Source organism: Passer domesticus, chromosome 1 (genome assembly GCF_036417665.1).
Source record: "Passer domesticus isolate bPasDom1 chromosome 1, bPasDom1.hap1, whole genome shotgun sequence".
Lineage (NCBI taxonomy): Eukaryota > Metazoa > Chordata > Aves > Passeriformes > Passeridae > Passer > Passer domesticus.
Genome location: NC_087474.1, coordinates 51,287,354 through 51,309,545, shown reverse-complemented (window position 1 = coordinate 51,309,545; position 22,192 = coordinate 51,287,354). Strand labels below are relative to the sequence as shown.

The 22,192-nt window shown below is 43.2% G+C and overlaps 2 long non-coding RNA genes across 3 annotated transcripts; one reads left to right on the top strand and one right to left on the bottom strand.

Moving 5' to 3' along the window:
* The first annotated feature begins 1,071 nt into the window (after positions 1–1,071).
* On the top strand, positions 1,072–18,172 carry LOC135300359 (uncharacterized). Of its 2 annotated transcripts, XR_010362252.1 has the most exons (4): positions 1,072–1,456; positions 2,549–2,613; positions 4,023–4,167; positions 12,591–18,172. It is a non-coding gene; the product is annotated as an uncharacterized LOC135300359 (long non-coding RNA). The 2 variants fall into 2 exon arrangements; XR_010362251.1 differs by having other exon boundaries at positions 1,072–2,613.
* Positions 8,021–20,521, bottom strand: LOC135300366 (uncharacterized). The gene is made up of 3 exons (XR_010362255.1): positions 20,464–20,521; positions 12,569–12,679; positions 8,021–11,523 (listed from the first exon to the last, which is right to left on the bottom strand). It is a non-coding gene; the product is annotated as an uncharacterized LOC135300366 (long non-coding RNA).
* Positions 20,522–22,192: the final 1,671 nt, after the last annotated feature.

The following is a 22,192-nucleotide window of genomic DNA, read 5'->3' as shown; positions in this document are numbered from 1 at the left end:
TGCACAGAAGACGACTTTGGAAGTTTGGGGATATTTTGGGTGTCGTTTTGTTGGGTTTTTTTGCAAAAGTGACCAGCATATTCAGTAGGCAGACCACTATTTTCTCTCAATTATCTGCTCCTGCCTGCTAAATGTTCACAACTGGATTGCTGCCACGGAGGGAGCAGAGGGCAGTGGCTGGAAGATGAGGGCTGGCACAGGCACCGCAACCAGTAGCTGGCTTGGTGCCTGCCTTCTCCTTCCTACCACAGCAGTTGGCTCCAAGTGGTAGGCACAGGAGACTGGTTTGGGCTCCTGCTGAGGTGAGACAGGGTGAAGGGAAGAGGGAAGAAAATATGTTGGGTTTCTTTAATTTTGTAACCAAAAGCAATAATGCTAGTAAGGGAAAATGGGAATCGACTTACCAACATGGAGAGCAAGATAGCTCCAAAATTTCACATGGAACTGTGTGGTTTCTGAGGATGGAACACCATTGCCTAAATTAAGAAAGCTATCTTCCATCTCAAGAAAAGAAGCATAATAATCAGAATCACTTTCGCAGAAAAGCCTAACTCGTCTGACTCCTCAAGCATGCATGAAAATTTTATCTAGTCTCCTTCGTAGCAGAACAGCTTCACTAGCCAGGGATGCCGAGCTGAGAGCCCTCCAACACCAAGGCATCTCCTCACCTCATGGTTTGGCTGAAGGTGTCAGATCATAGTGCAAAAACCCTGCTCCAGGTCTACCTTTCACATTCAGAGATTTCCCCAAAACAGAGAAAATAAAATATCGTCTCTTCTAGTATTTAGAGTTGTGACACCTGAGAAATGGTAGCCAGCACGTGTAATAACACATCTGTTGCAAGACAGTTTTATTGTTGAAGTGGAGAAAAACCTCTCTGGAAACACCATGCAGGGCTGCTTTTTTTTTTTTTTTTTTTTTTTTAACTAATTTTGTAATGAGGAGGTAAAGATCCAGCAGCTTAGAGCTTCAGCTCCTGCCACCACTTAGCTGCTTATTCCAAGCCCCAAGATCCCAGTCGCACCGATGGCTGGTCACTCCCCAAGCCTGTCACCCGTGGGCTCAGAGGCCTGCAGCCAGGCAATGAGAGCACCGGCTTAGTTACAAGCTGAAAGGGCTGAGAGCCTTTAAGGAGGCCGAGACCCCGGATTAGCGAGGGTGTTTCCAAGCGGGGCGGCGGTGCCCGCCCGTCTGGGCCGGACGCGCAAGGGCGGCCGGCAGGCTCGGGCTGCCGCTGCCACCTTCTGGACACAGGCGCCATCCACCTTCCCCTCCGCGTGGAAGAGCACGACGGAAAGCGGCTTCATTTCACTCCCTAGTCCTGCTTTTGCGGGTTCCTCCCCGCCTCCCTTTGAACCCCTCAGTCATGTAGCACATAACTGAGGGGGAGCAGCCCCCACAGGGCAGCAGCAGAATCCAAGCCGGCTGCACGGTGCATCCGGCCTGCTGTGGAAAAGTATGTACCACAAGCTCACAAAAACGTTCCCGGTTTTAGCATTTTGTTTTCTTCAAGCACTTCTGTGAAACAGCCAAGCCTGGCAGAAGTAACACAAGACTCATTTAAGAAACACCTGTACGTTTTAGGGATGAAAAGCAGGGGTATGTAAGGGCACCCATGTAAATGCCAGAAGTGCCGTCTCAGGGGCTCAGAGTGTTTATTTGAGCAAGGACGAGCCTGTGGAGAGGGGTCTGACTTGCCTTGGGGGCTGGTTAACTTTAGTGGCCATGTACGAGTGCAGATACGAAATCCTGCCATTTATGCCAACAGCAGTTGTGTTGTCGCAGAGAACTGTGGCCTTTAACATCCAAAACACAAACTGTTGCATGTGGTTACACCACAGGCATTTCTGAGAGCAAGGCTAAGGTTAGAGAGGCCACCTCATTCTGAAACAATCCAAAATTATATCTCACATGTACAGCAGCTGCAGTTCTTTCTATTTCTTATAGCTGCAGAGTGGGACTTGACTGCTGTCTTCCAAGAGGCAAATGGGATACATACACCCAACACAGTCCTCAAAACTGGCTTGCAGAATAAGCTTGGGAGCTGCTTTCAGTGCAGAGAAGATGTCTCCAAGGAATGGTTTAAAGAGCACAATTAGGAGTGGTAGGCCAGAAAAAAGCTGTGAGGTTGGAAAAAAATATCTGAACCAACAGAAAGCAAAGAGGAGCCAAAGAAGAAGCTATGGGGACAGTCAGGAAGCAGGCAGCAATAAAAAGCTGCAGGCTGCAGAGTGCAGTCTGCAGGGCACCACACTGAAGACCTGTTGTTTTGCCCCAAACTAAGATGGAACTTAAGAAATATGGACTTTGAACCTGCCAAATGCATGCAGCAGCTGCAAGCATGCAGCATGTAAAACAAAGGGCCTCAATTTAGTGGCAGCTTTTTTAGGGATTACTATAACATGAGACAGTGGCAGTAGAGGCAATGGGCCTTATGAAATGTACACATAATAAAATGTCATCTATAATGGGAACTTGAACGATCTCAGTATTATATAAATGCTGCTGCACTTCTATATTGCAAATAACACACCTGTTTCCATTTCAGAGGATTGGGCTCAGAAGTAATGTGGAGTCGGGCTGAAGGACCCATAAAGCAAATGTGCAGCAACAGTAAGGCAATACATTTATTTCAGAATTAATTTCTTTTTAATTGCATTTATTCTTAAATATGCACATAGCAATATGATAAATACTACCTGTGTGGCAATTAAAGCCACACTGCAGATTTGATATTACCATGTTTCTGTAATGCATTCTAGTTTCAGATGCTGACCCATCCAAGTTGCCAGTTTTTACAGCTGGACTCTACCTGAGTTTAGATACTGCACAAAAGCCCCAAATAGATGTACTGTTTGTTTGTGCAATGGCTTCATTCAATTTCTTTTAATGTAGATTTATTGAATATAGCAATAAGCTATCTTCCACAATAGTGTAATCAGAGTAACTGATGATAACAGCAGTTTATTCATGTCAAGGCATCTAATTCCTACTGCTGTTAAGTCTCAGTTCCCATAGCCCTCCAGGACATGGAAGGATAAGGACAAATCCTGCCAGAAGTAAGTTTCAGGACAATCTGGGATTCTAAGCCCTGCAGAAAGGGATTTATAAATGCACTTCTCTCTAGGACTGCTATATACACTGTTGTATGATTTATAGCAAAAGGCATCACCAAAGTCCTTCTACTCTCATTGAACATCATCTCTATTTGTAAATTTTATAATTTCTGGTCTGTATAGATTTTTAAAGCATCTCTAGCATGCAAGCAGCTGTTTAATGCATTTTGACCCCAAAGCAGGGAATTTGCACAAGTATTCCTACTAGAATGTTTGTCCTTTCGTGTCCATGCATTAGGGCTCTGTTTAAAATCTGTCCATGTCCCTAATCTCCCTGGGGAGATTTCTCTGAATATTCAATGCTAGTCCACAGTCTGTAACCAAAAGATGGAGGGAAAAAAAAAAAAGAGAGACAGAGAATAGTGTTTATGCATAAAATTCAAGAGCCTTTTCACATAAAAAAACATATGCACACACAAAAGCACCTCCTATACAGAGCCTGGCATTTCCACAGCAAAGATCTGACAGTGTGTTCAGTTTTTCAAGTTAACTAATTTACAATAAGGGCATCAGACATCTGAGCTCCAGATGCACTCATTCAGGCAGCCAAAGCCATAAATAAAATAGAAAAGAATCCTCTTACCCTAACACAGATTTTATAGAGATGTGTTGAAGGCTTAGCAGATGGGTTTTGCTGTCTCAGCTTTTACCTGTGTAACAAAATAAATGTTTAAAGCTGCTTACTGACTTCTTCAATTCAAGACCTTTGCATTTGCTCCCATACGCTCCCATGAAGATACAGCTAATTTAAACAATAAGCAAAATCTTACTCACTGGGGACACTGATGGCAAAACTCCCATTGGCTCCAGCAGGCTCTGGGTGTTGCTCCACATAAATACAATTGGCTGAACTTGGCTAATAGCATAGCCAATACTATAATTGAATTTATATTCTTCAAGCTACAGATTTGCCACCTTAATTCCACTCCTGGTTCTGCTTTCATCCTGTGGTCCAGTGGAAGAACAAAACCAATGACACAGCTACTGTCACCAAAACTGGGATTGCTGCAGCTTCAGCCCAGGCTGCCAATCAGCTCTCTCCCACGGAGAGGTGAGAAACTCTCTCTTGAATTAGGACAAGATATCAAAATATTTTGTCATACCCCTAACTTTGTTTTGCTCAATCTACATGGTGCTCTAACAGAGTAGAAAACTGGAATCACAAATTTGAAAAGATGGCATATCACACAGCAAGCATTTCTGAGTTTCAGAAAAGTTTGCAGTTGAGAGATATCATCATCCTCATCCTCATCCTCATCCTCATCCTCATCATTCAGTCTAGCTATTATAAACATCTGAGCATTCTTTTGCAGCCAGTGTGCTGTTTGGGCAGACAGCATGGAAATTTTAGTCCATTTCATCCCTGATGTTTGCACTGTTAATAATGGGATATACACACAGATACACAGATGAACATACATGTGTATACAGACATGCTAAGAGAAGAAAACATTTCTGACACGTTCTTATAAGGAAATTAAATTGGTGAAGACAGATTTCTGAGCTCAGCACATGCTAGAAGTGCATCCTCAAAACTGTGTATTTGGCTACTTGAGGAAACATTGTGCACTGTGAGCAACTGTGAACATCTGGGGATGGGGCAATGAGAGGGAGAGGAATGCACAGTCTGGGACCAAAGCCTGCATTAGGAGGAAGCAGCAGGGTCAACCCCAGGTTTGAGAGGTGGAACAGCCAGTGCACAGAACAGTCACCAAGGAAGTTGCTGGACTAATGCATGGCTTGCATGGTGTCCATGGCTGGATACATCCTTCCAGAGCTATTTTTAAGAGGCAGCACTTGACTCAAGCAGTTCTTGCAAACTAGGCTCTGCTTGTCTCTCCGTGCCTTGGCTCAGCTCCTACCCACAGTCCCTATCCCTTTCTTCTTTCAGGACCACTCCCAGATAGTGCACCCCTGATTCCAGTCACAGCACTGCTTTATAATACAACTCAGGGAAAGACAGAGGAGGAAGAAGAGAGCAGATGATGATTGATAACTCACACTAAACTAGAGAATGTACTTAGACCAAGTTTGTTTCACCAACGGCAGTACTTTCCTGTTTGCTTTACCCCTTCCAGAGTAGGTCATCCCAATTCCTCTTCTCCATTTAATGGTGACAATAACTAAGTATCCAGGAAGAAGCTGTGTCACCTATCATAAAAATACAGTAAGCAGTAATCATAGGAGGCTACTGTTCAAGACAAAGCCATGACCTCCACATTTAAGAATTTGCTTGTCTGTAATTCTGAAGAACACATTTATTAGCAAAATCCTGTTTTTGTAAGCTGCAAATCAAGACACAGCTTCCTTCAGCATTTTACCAGATTTCTGAATCATGAGCCCTGTAATGCACAAGATTTTGCTTTAGAAATAAAATTGCTTGTTCAACTGCAGAACACTTCAGTTCTGTCTTTTTCTACAGCTACTGCTTAGTCTTAAACCAGAACTAAACAGCTCTGGAATTATACATGCACTTAAACTCCTCTTAGTATCTACCAGACTCAGGATAAACACATAATGATGAGTTTCTAAGTCTGATATATCTGCTCAATTAGCAGCATTTTCAGTATCTGGCTACTCTGCAACACTTGGCAGCTAAGTAAAGCAGGTCTAGCACACAGTCAGACGTGGATTTTTTTTGTTCTGGGGGGTGGCAGTACCAGAAGTTTCCCAGCTATCCCTTATTTCAAAGCAGGAAAAAAACAACAATGGCCAGCTCTGTACCAAACCACAGGTCAACAGATTTCAATAGTCCAAGGTTAAAATTGGCCTCCAGCTAGCTGCACAGACTTATCCCATAGGTATTAAACAGGAAACTTTAAAACCTTAAAAATAGTTACAGTTATGTGACTTACCCTTGTAAAAGGATTTTTATCATGTACATTAAGACTAGAAGCTTTCCTCCTTTGAAATGTTTGTGTCTGACACTTTCCCTAAAGCACAGCAAGTCTGTGTTTTTCTCTCTTGCACAGGCTGTGGGTTGAGTTTTGTTTTGCTATTCTTTTTTCTTTCACAAATCAAGCTGTCAGCAGCACGGGAAGTAATTCTGTAACTGGGACACGTAAGAGTTCTGTTCTGAGACTGCAGCGCTGCCCCCACTAAAGTCACCCTTGGAAACAAGAGCACTTGAGACTATCTTAGCACACAGTGAAAGGCTTTTTGCTATGGTTTATTTAGCTGAAAAGGAAAAACATAATTCAAGGAAAAAGCTCCAGAGCTTAGAGATACTAAAAGTATGCAGTCTCTCCTGAGCTTCCGGCTACTGCAGAGCAGTGTGTTTGAATATCCATTTCTGTGGGGACAATGCTTTTGAGCTGGAAGATAAACCTAGTTTTCTTGCACTGATATGAAAGCTAAACAATAATACACACTCCTCTCCTACTACACAAACACTACCAAAACTAAGGGAGTCCAGTCCAATACCAAAGGGCCATGCTGTGCACAGCTGACTGCTACATTACTTACTTTAGCCTGCTATTAACTTCTTCCTCTGCTCCTTACTGACTGCCCCATCCCATAGCTCCTAGATGCTCTTCCACATGTCCAGGCTTCAACCCCAGCAGATCCATCCCATCTGCCCCCAGCTGCCACATCTAGCCACCACAGCCCAGGTGGCCCAGTTGACCTAACCTCGATCTCCTGCGGGGCCCTGGAGCCTATCTCCACCATCAGATGCACTGTGCTTACCCAGCCCAGCCATGCAATCATCAGTGCAGCTGCACAGCCACCAACCTGCCAGCACACATGTGGCAGACCACTTCTTGGCAACTATTAATCACATATTGCATAAGAAACAGTCCCTTAATGCAGGCAAGTCTTTCCACTCCCAAATCATGTAAAAGACATAAAAGCTTTTGGCCATGCAGAAAAGTGAACAAAATGAGTGGTAATTAACTCTCATGACTACAAAGGCGAACAACTTCAGCACTTGCAAAGGGGATCAGAGGCAGCTGAGCTGAGAAGGAACTGTAGCAGAACAAGTATTTGCCTGGGAGCAAACACTGCCTGAGTGCTTATTTTAGAATGAATAGTCATGTTAGTTAACTAGAGCTAACTTTTGAACAAATAGCTCACGTTACAGCATACCGAGGTACACTAGATGCATCCTTTGATGTACTAACTGACAACTTACTACTGATTTTTTTCAGAAATTAAAAAAACCCCACAATTTATCCTTCATAGCTGATTCTGGGTTTTGGCACAGTCTTTTCACAGATTAATGGAAATGAACCTAAAATGGATTTAATCATTGCAGCATGAGATATTTTTCTTCAGCAAGAGCATGTGGTTTGCAAAGGAAAAAAAAAAAGAACCAAACAAAGTTTTTCTGTAAATCAACACATGTGACTGTTCCTCACTATCTCAGGACAGGCAAGTTTTGGTACACTACATGTCCTTGGTGCTTCTGACCTTTCAGGACAACTGCAGCCTCTAAGCAGTGAGGATTTGGTCTGCTGTTCAGCAGCATACTATGCAGCCTGACACACCCTTCATGCCAATTACTTAAAATACCAGTGTGGACAACTAATATGACTCCCACGGTTTTCAAGAAGTAGGGGAAGAGAGCTGGAATTTGGGGACTGATTTATAAAGCAGACAGAATTAATCCTAAAAATATTAAGTCAAATGTGTTCTGATCATTACCATGAAAATAAACACATCTCATCTGGAAACATGTGAATTCAGGAGTAAAAATTTCTTTTCTATATGAACTACTTCACACTTGTCATAAACTTAAAGGATTTGACAGGGATTGAAGATTCACTTGTCAGCTGCTATGTCCTTTAATTAGCTTCCTAACATCCACACTGACTGAAGCAGTATGTTCCCAATTTAGCAAATCAGGCTCTGTCCACTGTAGATGTAGCTGTAGGTTTCACTGTAGCTCTGAAGACCTGAAAAAGAGCATTAAATGCAGTGATTCTTCTGCCCCCTAGTAGACATAACCTACTATATACATTTTCTTCCATCCTGGCTTCTGTGGAATGGACAACAAAAGTATTAACCTAAATTCCAGAAGCTGCATAAAGTGTGTCTGGCTCTTCACAATCTTTTGAGGAGAAATTCACATAACAAAACCCATAGCTCTGCTATGACCTGTTCTTGTATCTCCTATTTTATTTCAGGTCCACAGGAAACTTCACCACATACATTCATTCACAACTTCATATCCATACCACAGTTAGGTATGGATAGCTTTGTTTGCAAAGCACTTGACAGAACTTTGGGGTTCACACACAACTCAGACCCCGACTGTTTAACGCAGCCAAAACTTCTTCACCCCTGTTTTGCACTCTCACCTGTAATGTGGAGATGATAAAATTCTTCAACCTTTCCAGCTAAATACTCTTCTACTTTTTACATGGTACACTCCTTAGGACAGAGGATCAACCACATACTCACCCAGAACCCAGCACAAATTACTCTTTAATTTAACTCTTTGAGATATCTGGGTAAGAATCAGCCCCTAAGATGTTAACCAGCTTTTGTTTAACAGCATTTTTAAGGTACAAACCAACTGTAAATCAGACCAGGCAGAATCTCACTTTGGGTCATTAGGTTTACCTCGTTTCTATCCTCCTGTCTTTCTATGCTCTGGGTGATTCCAGGCAAGTTTCTTGCTGGTCTCTTACACCTGTTTTTGCCGTCTTACACTTTTGGAGCCATGCAAGAAACTGTAATAACAATACTAACTGCTCAGCTTTGACAGGACACAGCTATTTTTACTGGATTACTTTTCTGGCACAGGATTTAAAGCACCAAATGATTTGACACCTGTAATTTTATACTTGGAATAACACAAGGTATTCATACTTCTTTTGTAATGTAAGATAAAAGCAAACTCTACATATGTTCTCGTTCCAGTGCTGCTGTTGGACAGCTATTTGCCCAAGGAGAAAAAAGTACTGTTACATTACAGAATATGTGGAAAAGTAAAAGCTATGGAAAAGAAATCATTAAATAGCTAACTTATTCCCCCGCTAGCACTAGACTGTTCCCTGCAGCATGTTTCAGAGTGTTTTGTCCAGTCTGGTTTTACAAGTTTCACATTACTTTCATTTATATATTTAATACAGCATCAGGTTCAATGTGGCTTGGTGCTGCTTATTTTCCTTGTCTTTCAACTACAAGACTCAGCGCTAGACCAGCTGTTCATATAGACTCAGCTCCAAAACTACTGAAAAAATATCTGGACTCTTTCCACTGACTTCAACAGGCTTTGGATCAGGCTCAGGAAAAGACGATGAATACATTTCATGTAAGACTAAGCAGGTTACAATCAGCAAAGCAGAAAGAGGATTATCTGTGTACGATACACCGGCACGTTACCCTGCGTGCTGAAATGCCCGCCTAGCACTTTCACTTTCATGGAGAGAAAGGGTCAGATTCCTTTCTGGTACTCTGCCATCAAGTCAAAGCTATCATGCAAGGAATGAGTGTGATCTGGAATCCACCCAGCTAACCTCATTATAACTGGGGTTTTCCTAAACTAGAGGTGAGAAAATATATTTTCTAAAATTGCAAAACCAGTAAGCAAATCATAGAAAAATGGAATGGTCTGCATTGAAAGGGACCTTAAAGGTTGTCTAGTTACAACCCCTCCACTCTCCCCCCATGGGCTTTTTGCTTTTCAGTGAAGTTTGGGTCTTTAGAGACTCTATGGAATGAGTATCAGGAAAAACACAATGGATCTTGTCTCTGTCAGGGAAGGACAAACTCTCTTTTACTTCAGAACCTAAAATAGGTCATATTTGGTTTAAGACTCACATATCTAGACCTTCACTTTCTGTAGCAGGCCCAGGGCCTGCAAGGCTTCCTTGGAGGCCAGAAGCCTAAGATAGGAGATGCCAAGTCAGCATGACTGGGCCTTAGAAGCCCCTCTTCCACCTTCAGACCCTTGCTTATCCCTCTGTAATACTATAGGTCACTTTCCCTTGACCCTTACTATTGGACAATTTCCAAAACCCCTGTACCCTATATAAACAGCTACTTCTGTCCAGTTCAGTAGAAGAGCTGTCACTGAGAACCTTCGTGGAAGACTCCAATAAAGAATTTCTTTGGAACCTCACATGGCCTTCTCCTCTCTCTCCCTGTGTCTGCTGTGGCACCTAGCAAGCTAAAGAGCTGAAACCACAAATGAGCTGATAATCAATAAGAGCTGATATCACTTGAGCTTGCTGAGGTTGCCTGCGCCTGGGAGCTGCTTGGGAACTCGGACAGGCTGTGCTGAGCAGGACTGAGCTATCCAGACCACTGCAGCCCACCAAGCATACCCTGGTGAAGCCGCCATTAACTTTCTGTCACCAAAACAGATGGACAATCCCAAATCAATTTGTGCATATTTTATGGAGCACTGATACTACAACATCTCCCCACTGTGTATGCTTTGAGAGCATGACTTCTGAAAGCTAGAACGCCTCTTATCAAGGATTATTCTACCAGGGATTTATTCTGAACAATACCTTCAAATGGAGATGGTGGTGAGCAGTTATTCTTCCCACCCTTTCTAAGTTCATAGTAAAATGCGTCAGTGTTAGGGATGTTCTCAGATGCTGAGAATGCTTTAATCAACCACTTTTTTTTCTGGTCCTTCTGTTCCGTAGGGACAGGGAACTTCATGGCAACGCGTTGTTGTACAATGTGTACAGTTATAAGCTACACTAAAAGTATGCCATTAATGAACAAACACTGGGTGTGTGTGTGTCAAGCAGATGAGAATGTTCTTTTGATCTTCTGAGCTCCACCACTGTGACAGACAGGTGTCTAAACTGCTTTATTAATGCACTGAAGTCTTCCATCATTTCCCAAACAATACTGAAGGAAAAACCAGAATTTCATCATAGTGTGAATTTATGTTCTAGTTCAAATCTAGCTAGAAGTAGGGGGAGAAAAATAAATTATTTCTTTAGCTCTTAATTTTCTAGGGGGTTGGGAGGAATTTTTAATGTGCTTGACACTCTGAGGCAGCCAACAGAAGCTTCTCAAATTTCTGTTTAATTTCAAAGCAGCTTCCACAAAACATGGGAAGTGTATTTAGGTAAAATTTTGAACTAATTCAACAGAGCAAGATAATGGATTCAAAGAATTTTTGAGGATAACATAGAATCAGTAGAAGCATGTTTAAAAATCATAAAGGTTTATGGACACGATTATAGCAATGGTTTTAGCATCCAATATATGAATAGCAGTGAAAAACAACCCAACTGGTGTAAGGCCACTGAAACATATGGAAGAAAGTTTATATACAAATGCCTGTAGGAAAGCAATGTAGAAAATCCTTGATAACCCTTCCAAATATATTATTCTAATGTGGTGATGTGATGAAAAACTGAATCCACCCAAATTTTCCCAGACTGAATGGTATTTCCAAGGAGAAGAGAAAAAGAGTCAATGTAGGACCTCTGTTCTGTAAAAGAAACAAACCAAATTACCACTTCATAGGCAGCTAAGCTGATCTATCAAGTCATTTGCAGAAGTGAGAGGTCAGGTCTCTCAATCTCTTTGCCATTCTCTCAGCTGCACTTGCACCATCTCAGTACTTCCCTGACCATAGAATCACAGAAGTCATTTGGGTTGGAAGGGACTTCAAAGATCACCTAGTTCCAACCCCCCTGCCATGGCCAGGGATGCTACCCACTAGATCAGGATGCTCAAGCCCCATCCAATCTGGGCTTGAATACTTTCACAGATGGGGCATCTCTCTGGACAACCTGTTCAAATTTTTAACATACTCACAGTAAAGAATTTCTTCCTAATATCTAATGTAAACCTCCTCTCAGTTTAAAACTATCCCCCTTTGTCCTATCATCACAGGCCCTTGTAAAAAGTCTCTCTCCAGCTTTTTAAAGGTCCCCTTTAGGTACAGGAAAGCTGCTCTAAAGTATCCCTGGAGTTTTATCTAGGCAGAACATCCCCAACTCTCTCAGCCTGTTGTCACAGGAGAGGTACTCCAGCCCTTTGAGCATCTTTATAGCCCTCCTCTGGATTTGTTCTAACAGGTCCATGTCCTTCTTATGTTGGACAAAGCATTTTACATAGGGCCTCATGAGAACAGAACAGAGGGGCAGAATCTCCACCCTGGCCCTGCTGGCCACACTGCTTTGGATGTAGCTCAGGACACAGTTGGATTTTTGGGCTGCAAGTGCACACTGGGTCATGTCCAGCTTCTTGTCCACCAACACCCCCAACTCCTTCTCCCCAGGGTTGCTCTCAATATATTTTCTGCCTGGCCTATTTGTGCTTGGGATTGCCCCAACCCATCTGCAACACCTTGCACTTGGCCTTGTTGGACTTCATGACATTCACAGAGGCTTACCTCTCAAGCCTGCCAAGTGTCATGGCTTCCCTCCACACCTCACAGCTTGGTATCAACAGCAAATTTGCTGATCCTTTACCTCATATCTGCCATTTAGTCAGCTATTTACCTCACTATGCCAGAGAAACCTACCCACCTTCCTGTTGTTTTTCTTCCAGGCTAATACGTCAAAGTGGCTAATGGAGAGATCCAACATGTGTCAGAACCAGGGCATGGTAAGCAGCAGAATTACCAAGACCAAGGACTCCTGAGAAGAGAAAAAGGAGTGGGGATTGTCTTTCTTCTGTGTGAACTGAAATTGTCTGAGGGTGTTTCATGGAAGAACTGTCTTATTGCAAGGACTTGTTATTAGAAGGGAAGTGGGAATTGACAGAAGTAGAACAAGTAAGGGTCCTGCTCTTTGGAGGAGTGTGTATATCAGGGTGCAAACTAGAATGGTAGAAATCCCATAGATCTACAGAGGATCTCATGGGTAGAAAAAACTGTATATATGCAGCAGCTGCAACACACAAGACTAGGAGATGCATAAAATTCATATGGAAATAACTATGTAGCTCCCCCGTGAAAGAGTGAGCCTGACTGCACAGCCATGCCTACATCAAGTCTGCTGTTTCTGATGTGTTGCACTTCATATGCACGGCTGGACAGCACAGCACGCACACAAAGCAGCTCCTGTGAGGGGCTTCATGTCCTGTAACTGCTGTGTGTGCTCACAGTGCTGACATCCAGAGTTCCCAGGCATGCAGCAACCAGCTCAGAAGAGTCTGCTCTCTTCAACTACCACACATCTGGAAAGCCCAGACAAATTTATGAAGCCCTCAAAATCTGCCTAAATATGATTTCCAGGTGCAAAGAGTAAATGTGCCTGGGAAAGGGAAGCCTGTAGCATCCAGGAAGTCCTTTGCTACCTGCACAAAAGCAAACATAGGACACCAAAAGTTTAGGAACACCTGTTCTAAAGAAGTGAAGGCAGGGCTGGAGCATAAGTCTCACATTCTTCCCCTGTCTTCTCTACTGACTTGATTTAGCACAATTACATTTGACAATGAATTTGAAAGGACATGCTTTCACATCATGGAAATACAAGAGACATCTTGAATTCCAGCTTCACAAATGTGCCTGTCACTGATGCCATTACAAAAGCTGCATAAGGAACTTACTTCAGGTCTAGACACCCAGGAAGAAAATAACTGTAAACGAGTAAGAGACTATTCACTAAGATGAGATTCCACCCTTCTCTCTCCTTTAAATGGCATTGGCTTACAAAATTAATTACTTACACGCCTCACAGAGACGCAGTATTTAATTAATATATGTTAACTGCTTTGCAATTCTGATGGAAGACATCATACTATTGTGCATAATGATTAATACAGTGTAAAAGTGATGGCATTGGTGTTGCTCAAGCAGAATGCTGAAAGGATATCTAGTCAATTTCTGATTTAAAAAGGGGAATGGAGACAGAAAAGGTTTAGGAAAGCTATTTAAAACTCAGCCTAAAGAAAAAGGGAGAACTGGGAAGGAGAGGAACTAAAACATTTTTCAGAGGTATTTACTGTGTGATGTGCATTAACTCCTGCAAAACTGAAGTGTAAGTGCCCACAGCAAAATCCTGGCTCAAATCATGTACATGGAAAATGTTTCACTGACTTCAGTGAGGTGAAGATTGTTAGTTTTTGTCATAATTTCCAGCAGATGCATCCCATATGCAGGTCTGCAACTTTGCCCGGTTCCTTGTTTATAGTTTAGGTTCAGGAAATAACCTCATCAAGCTCAGGCATGCTCACCATGTAAAGGCAACTGCTCAGCTTTTAATCTTTCTACTACATCCTACACTTGGAGTAAACCTTTCCATACTGTTAATGAACTTGGACTTGAGCTACCTATTTATGTTGGTGGCAAAACTCCAATTAAATGGAAGCTCTGTGGAGATCACTGTAGATTTTGTAATAAACGTGGGAAGCAAACATCCTGTGTTTAACAGTGTATACCCCTGGAGTTAACTCATTTACTCAGAAGCCTGTGGAATTTTGACTGCAAAAACAAACCAAACCAAACAAAAAAATCCCCAAACTCTCAAAGTAACAGAAATTCAGGCAACTTATTTTTTTAAGCATTAGTCCTCATACCTAATAAGATTAATATTCAGAGAAACAAGTTCCTCACCACTTCTGGGTAAGGCAGAGTTAATCCAACTGAAAGCTTTGGACCTGTGAGACTCAAAGAAGAAAGGTTAAAAAGAGTAGTAAGGGAGAGGCGCCAAAATTTGAGAAGAGGTACCTGTGAGCTTCTAGTATTGAGAAGAGTAATTTTAAAGCAGAAGCCTACTACTACTTTAGACAGGAGACTAAGCGAAAATGTTCTAGGCTTCAAATTTTGATATATTTTTATGTCTGACAAGGATTGAAGACTGTTATGTGGTGTATATGGGGCTCTTGGTAAGCTATTAATTACCCTTTTCCAAGTGGTGTGTGATGGCTTCCATCTTCTTAATGTACTCCTATTCAGCACAGGAAATCTTAGAAGTACTATTTATTCTAAAGCACCTGTTAAGGTGGGTTCTCTAACCATGCTACGTGTAGAAATGTTGTACTACAGCACTTGTAGAGCAGTTTTGTGTCTATGCAACTGCTAGACCAAATGTAATGATCAAGTTGCACATAGCAGCTCTCCCTTTCATTTGTGCTAGCATGCTATATGTTTTTAAATGTACTGCAGGCTCTGAAGCACGTAGGCTTGTAGTTTTCTCTCTCAGTGCTTGTACAGCTGTGTCCACAAGTGTATCTGTCCGGTAAAATCCAAGGAAATGTTCCTGGATGCCAGGATTAAGCTTAGATAGCTGCAGCTCTTAATAACTCACATGCAGCTCACATTGTAATTCTAAGTGCTGACAGTTGTTTTCCAGTCCTACTGGAATAAGCAACATCATTCTTCCATCTAAAACTCAGTAGTCAAAATGTGTTGGTGTATGAACTACATCATGATGCTGCTTTCAGGATCCTAAGAAGAGATTCTATTAAGGTGCCAAGGCAAAAATTCAAGCCTAAAGATTTTATTGACTAGAAGTTAAATGTGTGATAAGTCATGCAAAAACAGTGCTGTGTCACTTTTGTAAACAGGTAGGCTGTGTTTCCTTCCTCAGAGTGCTCATCAGTAAGATACTTACTGGACAACCAGTACCACCAAGGCCACTGAAGGGATGCTAACCATGTATTTTGAAGAGGTTTTAATTTTGTGCAGGGGCCAGAAGAAAATTATACCAGAAATCAGAGTAAGCAAGGCTATATGTAAGACTTCGTGATGTCTGTATCGTGCAGACAAGACATGAAGGATTTTCAAGATAATAGTATTCCTCATTTTTAGACCTCAAGAAAAAACACCCTCCTGTTAAGTAAGGTATTTCACAGCTTGTTTTCTTCACTGTGTGTCCATCTAAATTATCCTTGACTCTTTACCTGGCAAAGTCTGTATTTCCCCTACTGGCTTACACTTTTTCTCCCAGCAGGCTGAATAGCAGCCCAGCAGCAATCTCTAGTAAAACCACACCTGTATGGAAAGTATCTGAATTTTTCTAAGCCTATCAAATGAATCATAATCACTCTTATCTCACATGCTTTCCAGACCAGGTTTTTGCAGTTCTCTAACGTTTTAACTTTTGTTTCTGTGCCTGGTTTTAATGTTAAAAAACTTCTTTCATGCTTCTCTCCTGCCATGACAGGACAAATCTAATTATTTTTATCTCTGGCAAGACTTGCATTCCTTCTACTTACTTACAACCTGCCAAACTGAACTATCTGTATCCATAAATGCCTCTGTACTCTGAGTTATCTTTTTATTTCAGCCTACCTCCCAGGTACCCAACATACATTTCCCAGCCTCAGGCAATGGATCCCTCATGTTACACCAAAATGAGTGTTGCTCAGATGACCGTGTCTTTTTGAGTAGTCCAGATCTTGGTGTATCACTGTTTACACCTTCAGTTTCTGGTGTTCACCAACACCACATAACCAGTTGCAGAGGCTCCTGTAGACTGCTAAAAGACTGAAAAGGAGTGGTGAGAGGTCTTTTGGGACAGTTTTAGACTTCTGTTGGATCTAATTTCCTTATGGATATTGCTACTTCTTATGGGTCTTCCTTCTGGAGGAGTTCAAGATGTCAATTTTAATTATTTTAATGCTAGACTGGATTCTTATAATTATTGCTGGCTATGTCTATAGCAGGAATACGCATGAGTCTGCAAATGAAAATACCCGATGCTGAGGATTGTGTTCCCCCTATGGGTTCTGTGTGTGTGGTTGGTTTAGGTTAGTCCTTGCCTGCCCTCACAGACTTTACCACCATTGAGTTGTGGAGAGTGTTGAGCATTCACTGGTGGTGCAGCCTCTGAACTTCATGTTCAAGTCAAAGTGCAGTACATGGAAACAATCTGCTTCAAACCCACGCTCTTGGCTCTCACTCATTTCACATCATCAAAGCGAGAATCTGCACTACTGCTGGTGCACAGATCAACACCTGTCAGACAGTCTGGGAGATTACTGTTGCCATTAATGAACTTAATCCACATCTGGAGAAGGCACACAGGGATGTGGAAGATTTCTATCTCTTTGTTAGTTAATGGGAGAAGCTTACAAAGCCAATCTTCAAAGCAGATACAGCTACAAATAGGAAAAAAAGAAAACATTCCCTCTTCACTTGCCTCCAGTTTGATCCATAAGAGGTCTAATGTCATGATGGCAGAATACATTTTGATGTAATGGATAATTGGGCTTACTATGTTTATAGTGATCAAATTAATAGCAGGATTGACTTTTTATTTGGTGAAGGGAGGGGTAAGAAAGGCAGGGCAAAGACCCTATTACCTACTGTGTACCGAAGATATGTCGAGTACTTTCAGAGAGCTCTGGAAATGGGGCTATGTATTCCAGCTGGTGGTATGCTAAGCAAACACTTAGTGAAAACACTTAAACACCAAGAAAAGCTAATTACTCTGCCCTGGAGGAAGGGGGTTGGGGTGGTTAAATTCAACTGCTATTACTGCTGTGCAGTTGTTAAAAATCCACCACTGCACCACAGCAGATTAAAGGGTTCTGTCACAACATTCTAATACCAGAAAAGATCCTCATAACATACTAAAAGACAAATGTCACAATAAAATACCTGGTAATGCTTTTTCAAGTTGCTCACAACAGGGAAAAGACTGAACTATGCTGAACAGGTAACTTGAAATTTTTCTAACATATTCCAATATTCTTGTGTATCAGGTAGCTTTTCAGAAGCATACTCTCAAGAACTTTCTATTCCTTACAATATGCTGAGTATAAAAAAGTAAAAACTGCATCTTCAAGAGGTTAGTTCCCACATTAGCCTGATGGTCATTTAACTGCTCCTCCCAGAAACTGAGACGTATTATAGCCTTTTTCTGCAACCTCCTCGGTTATGCAAAACCACAGCCCAAAACTGTAAACTGAGTCACTAACAGCAGTACAGAGAAATAGAAAAATCCAGCTAGTGCCTTTCTTCCCCCACTTCTCTCCCATTTGCTTGAATATGCAAGCATTTCAAGGCAGGTATTCACACACATCACTTGTTGAGTTCTCTTTTAGTGGCACTTGTACAGCTGGGAGTTACAACAAGCAGAGAAGCCTGCACACAGAAGTTGTCTAGAGCTGATGCAGCCAACCTACAGAACTGTGCCTAGAGCCTCCTCTTAACTCCCAGAACCACAAGCTGGGCTGCTACCAAACCGTGCTCCGAGGGCTGTGCTGCAGCCTGAGTAAGGCAGCACATGCAAATGGAGGAAGCTGCTGTGCGACAGCACTGCTCACACAGGGGAAGCTGGGCTGCTTAACAGAGAAGATACAGTGCTGGCTAAAGCTCTAGAAGAAAAGCCAAGTGCTCTTCTAACAGCCACAGGGTGTGAGTGGGCCCATCTCTTTGTGTGAGCTCCAAATCTCAAGGTGCCTTCAGTGTAGTGAAAACAACCCCCAGCATCAGCTCTTCTTCCTGCTTGATTTTATGTTGTAGTCACAGCTGCAAAGGTAAGGATGTTATTTTGCTCCTCTGGCATTGAATCAAAACCCAGAAGTTTGTATTCGAAAAGTGGTCTAGAAAGTACTGTGATAGCAGACATGCAAAGCCTCTGACTTCTGGGGAATAACCAGCTTTGAAGTAAAATACATTCAGCAATAATCTATGCACACTTCATTAATTTCAGAACTGCAACAGCAAAGTACTATTTAGAAAAAGCTGTAAGATAGTAATGAAGGCTTTGGGGTTTATTTTTATTTTTAATCCCAAAAGCTCCTTATCTCCCTTCTCCATGTTTTTTCATTCAATTTACAGTAGTCTAAGTTAAAACTCATCTAACAAAAAATAACACATTAAGTTTGGCTAACCTCCTCACCCCCTCTTGATGAGAATCCTTTCTTCCTTGGGGAGTAAATGCAACAACTTTACAATTGGTACCCTGCTTGTTTAAGATAACTTTCCTTTGCACTTTGTGTTTAATGGAATTTGGCTGATCTGGGATATTTCAGCACTAAAATAATTAAGATAGTGAGGGCAGCAATTTTGCCACATCTTAAATAACACAAGAATCTCTAGGCAGAAAGGCAGTATTTTGTTATCTTTCAACATGCACTCATCTTTCTCTACCACACCCCAGTCAAGTTAGAGAACCCTTCACACAGGCTACTGCACGATATGAAACACCAGTTTACTGTTCAAATTTGAGTCAAAGCTTAGACTCAAAGAGTAGCTGCAGTTTAACACTGGATGATTTAAGTGCAGGTCTGAGGAGTTGTTGCTGGAATGAGGGAGCTCATGACACCCACGCTACTGCTGGGCTGTGCAGCTTCAGTGCATGCCGTGTCCAGAAAGCCTCGATGCATTGGAAAAACCAACTTTCAAAAAGCCAGCTGAATCCTAAGCCTGATGCAAGAGGTTTAGCACGATCTACAGTTGGGCGGGGGAACAGTGCCACCTTGCTGTCGCAGCCTGCTATTACTCCAGTCTTTGAGACTGTAGTACGGATTTCTGAAATTTGTTTCTGCACTTCAATTCATCAAAAAAATTGGCTCTAAAAGAAGAAACACAGGCCACTCTTCAAGTTACATGCTCTCTTCTTGCATTTAAAGAGTTCTTGTGAATGAGCAGAAAGAAAACAACTAGGCTGGAAAGCCGGAGCAACCAGCCTCACCGATAAGAAGGGATAGGGAAAATCATGTTTGCTTCAGTGATCAGAGCAGACTTAAACAGGGAAGTTTCAATTTTCATAAAGAATCAGAGTAATCCCTTTCCTTTGCAGTGTTTGAACATTAAACCTGCTCAAGACAACCTGCGTGCTTCACCAGCTGTACCTGCATAACAAAGTAAATCTGACTGTAGATTCCTTACTGTGTGGATGAGTCACTGCAAGCAACTTGCTTTATGTTCACCCTGCATCTTCACATTTCCGCTGGCTGTGCTCCTGCCACCGAGCTCCCCACAGTACAGGGCACCGTGGGCCCGGGCCTGTTTTAAACAACCAGAGATCTTTTCTGCCGCAGTTCTGATTACTGTCTGCATATCAGGCTTTCTTTGTAGCTTGCCTGACAAATCTGCCTCGCACTCCTCTTCTGAAGACGGCCGAGAAGTGTCTTAAGTGCAAGTACCATTAACAGGGCCCGACAGGAAACGTGCTCAGGCTCTCGGGGTCACTGAGCAAGCCCCTGCCCGCCTCACGGCTTAGCTGCCCGCGCCACGATGCCACCGCTCAGTGCCCCACATCTGATCCCCGCCGTCCTTGTGGGCGCCCGCCGCTCTCCGTAGTCGCTGCGGTGCTCGGATCCCTGACGGGACTTCCCGGTACAAACCCCCTCCCGCGCCTCTTCCCGCCCCGCCGTGGCCCCGACCGCCCCCCGGGGCCATTTTGCGCCGGGCCGAGCCCGCCGGCAGGGGCGGCGAGGCTCTCGTGGGTGCGGCGGTGCCGACGGGAGCGGCGGCCGGGCCCGCCCCGGCCGTGCCCCAGTCTCGGCTCCCGTCCCCACTCACGGCAGCCGCGGTCAGCGTCGGGCTCACGCGGGCGCCGCCATTGCTGCGGTGCCGGCGGGGCGCGGCAGGGGGCGATGGCGGGAGGCGCTGCGAACGGCGGTGGGGAGGGCGGGGACGGTGCTGCGGGAGCTCCTGACTCGGAAAGGACCCGCAGGGATCATCGAGTTCGACTCCTGTCTCTGCACAGGATAGCCCAAACAGTCCATATACCTGAGAGCGTTGTCCAGACGCTCCTTGAACTGTGCCAAGCTTGGCTGTGACCACTTCCCTGGGGAGCCTGTTCCAGTGCTCAGCCACCCTCTGGGGGAAGAACTTTATTCTTAAATCCAACCTAAACTGCTCCTGATACAATTCCAGGCCAGTCCCTCGGGTCGTGTCACCAGAGAAAAGACATCAGTGCCTGTCCTTCCTCTTCCCTTGACGAGGAAATTATAGACATTGATGAGGTCTCCCTTCAGTCTCCTCCAGGTTGGACAGAACCAAGTGACCTCAGCCACTCCTTGTATGGCTTCCCCTCACAACCCTTCGCCATCTTGGTTGCCCTCCTTTGGACACTCTTTAATAGCTTAATATTTTTGTTATATTGTGGTATAATGTCGTGGCAGCGCTGGGGCTGCCTGTGTCTCAAGCAGCATTTTACATGGGTCCCTCTGATCAATGGCAGGCTTGAGGGGTTTCTCAGTCTGTGCCTCACCCAAGGTGCCAGATGTCCCACAGCTCTGGCTTTGGCTGCAGAATGTGTTGTGGGAAGCCTGTGCAGAAACAGGTGCAGTCCCCAGCCAGCATTGCTGCACAGGCTTCCCCACAACCCACATCCCCTCAGCTCTGTGCTGGTCATCCAGACCACACCTGAGCTTGCTGCCCAGGATCCATTTTCTTTTGTGGTGCTTTATTATTATTTTTTCCAGGACAAGGGACACCATAAAACCACTCTTGTGCAGTCAAAATTGAAAAAAACAACAGTGTCTGTCCAGCAATCCCCAAGGAAAATTCTCGATCTAATCTGGCCATCTGATTCCACACAGTGATATTAATATTTAATTTAACCACTGCTGTCTTTAGCTCATCTTCTTCATTCCAGATTTATCCCCCTCCATTATTCTGTGTAAGCTGATGTCCCTTTTGGAGTTTAATTAAGCAAGCTATCCAGCGCTGTCTCTGAGCTCAGCACTTAAGCTCTGGTGTTTGTAAAGTGCGTGTGTGTTAGCAGTGCTGGATTACATGATCCCAAGCCTTGGCTCATGGTTTTGATTCATCTGAAATTAAATTATGAGTGTACCAATAACATCAGAGTGTGTTCTGCTGCTGTTCCTTAGTGCATCCTACCTGCTTTGATATTTATTGTACACGTTTCCTGGTTGAGTCAGGCATTATTGTCAGTGCTGTTGCCAAGCCAGTTTGTTCTGTTATCCAAGTAGCTTCCAGCTTCTTATTTACACCTTTTGCCTTACTGTTGTGATTTAGTGGAATGCTATCTGCTATTTCATTCTCCAAAATAAAATTGTTTCTTCCCATGGCAAGCTTCTAGCAGTTTCCAATCAACTTCTACCATCACGAGCTGATTACATTATTGCATTGCTTTGTTGTTCCTGAAAAAAATTGAAAAGGGAGAGGTTTCTATATTGTAGCTGAATTAATTAATATATCTGCTTGTTAGGACTTGTAACACTGATGGAATTGTGGAAGGTGAGAGTAGGGAGAAACAGCATGGAAAGACAATCAGGAGAAC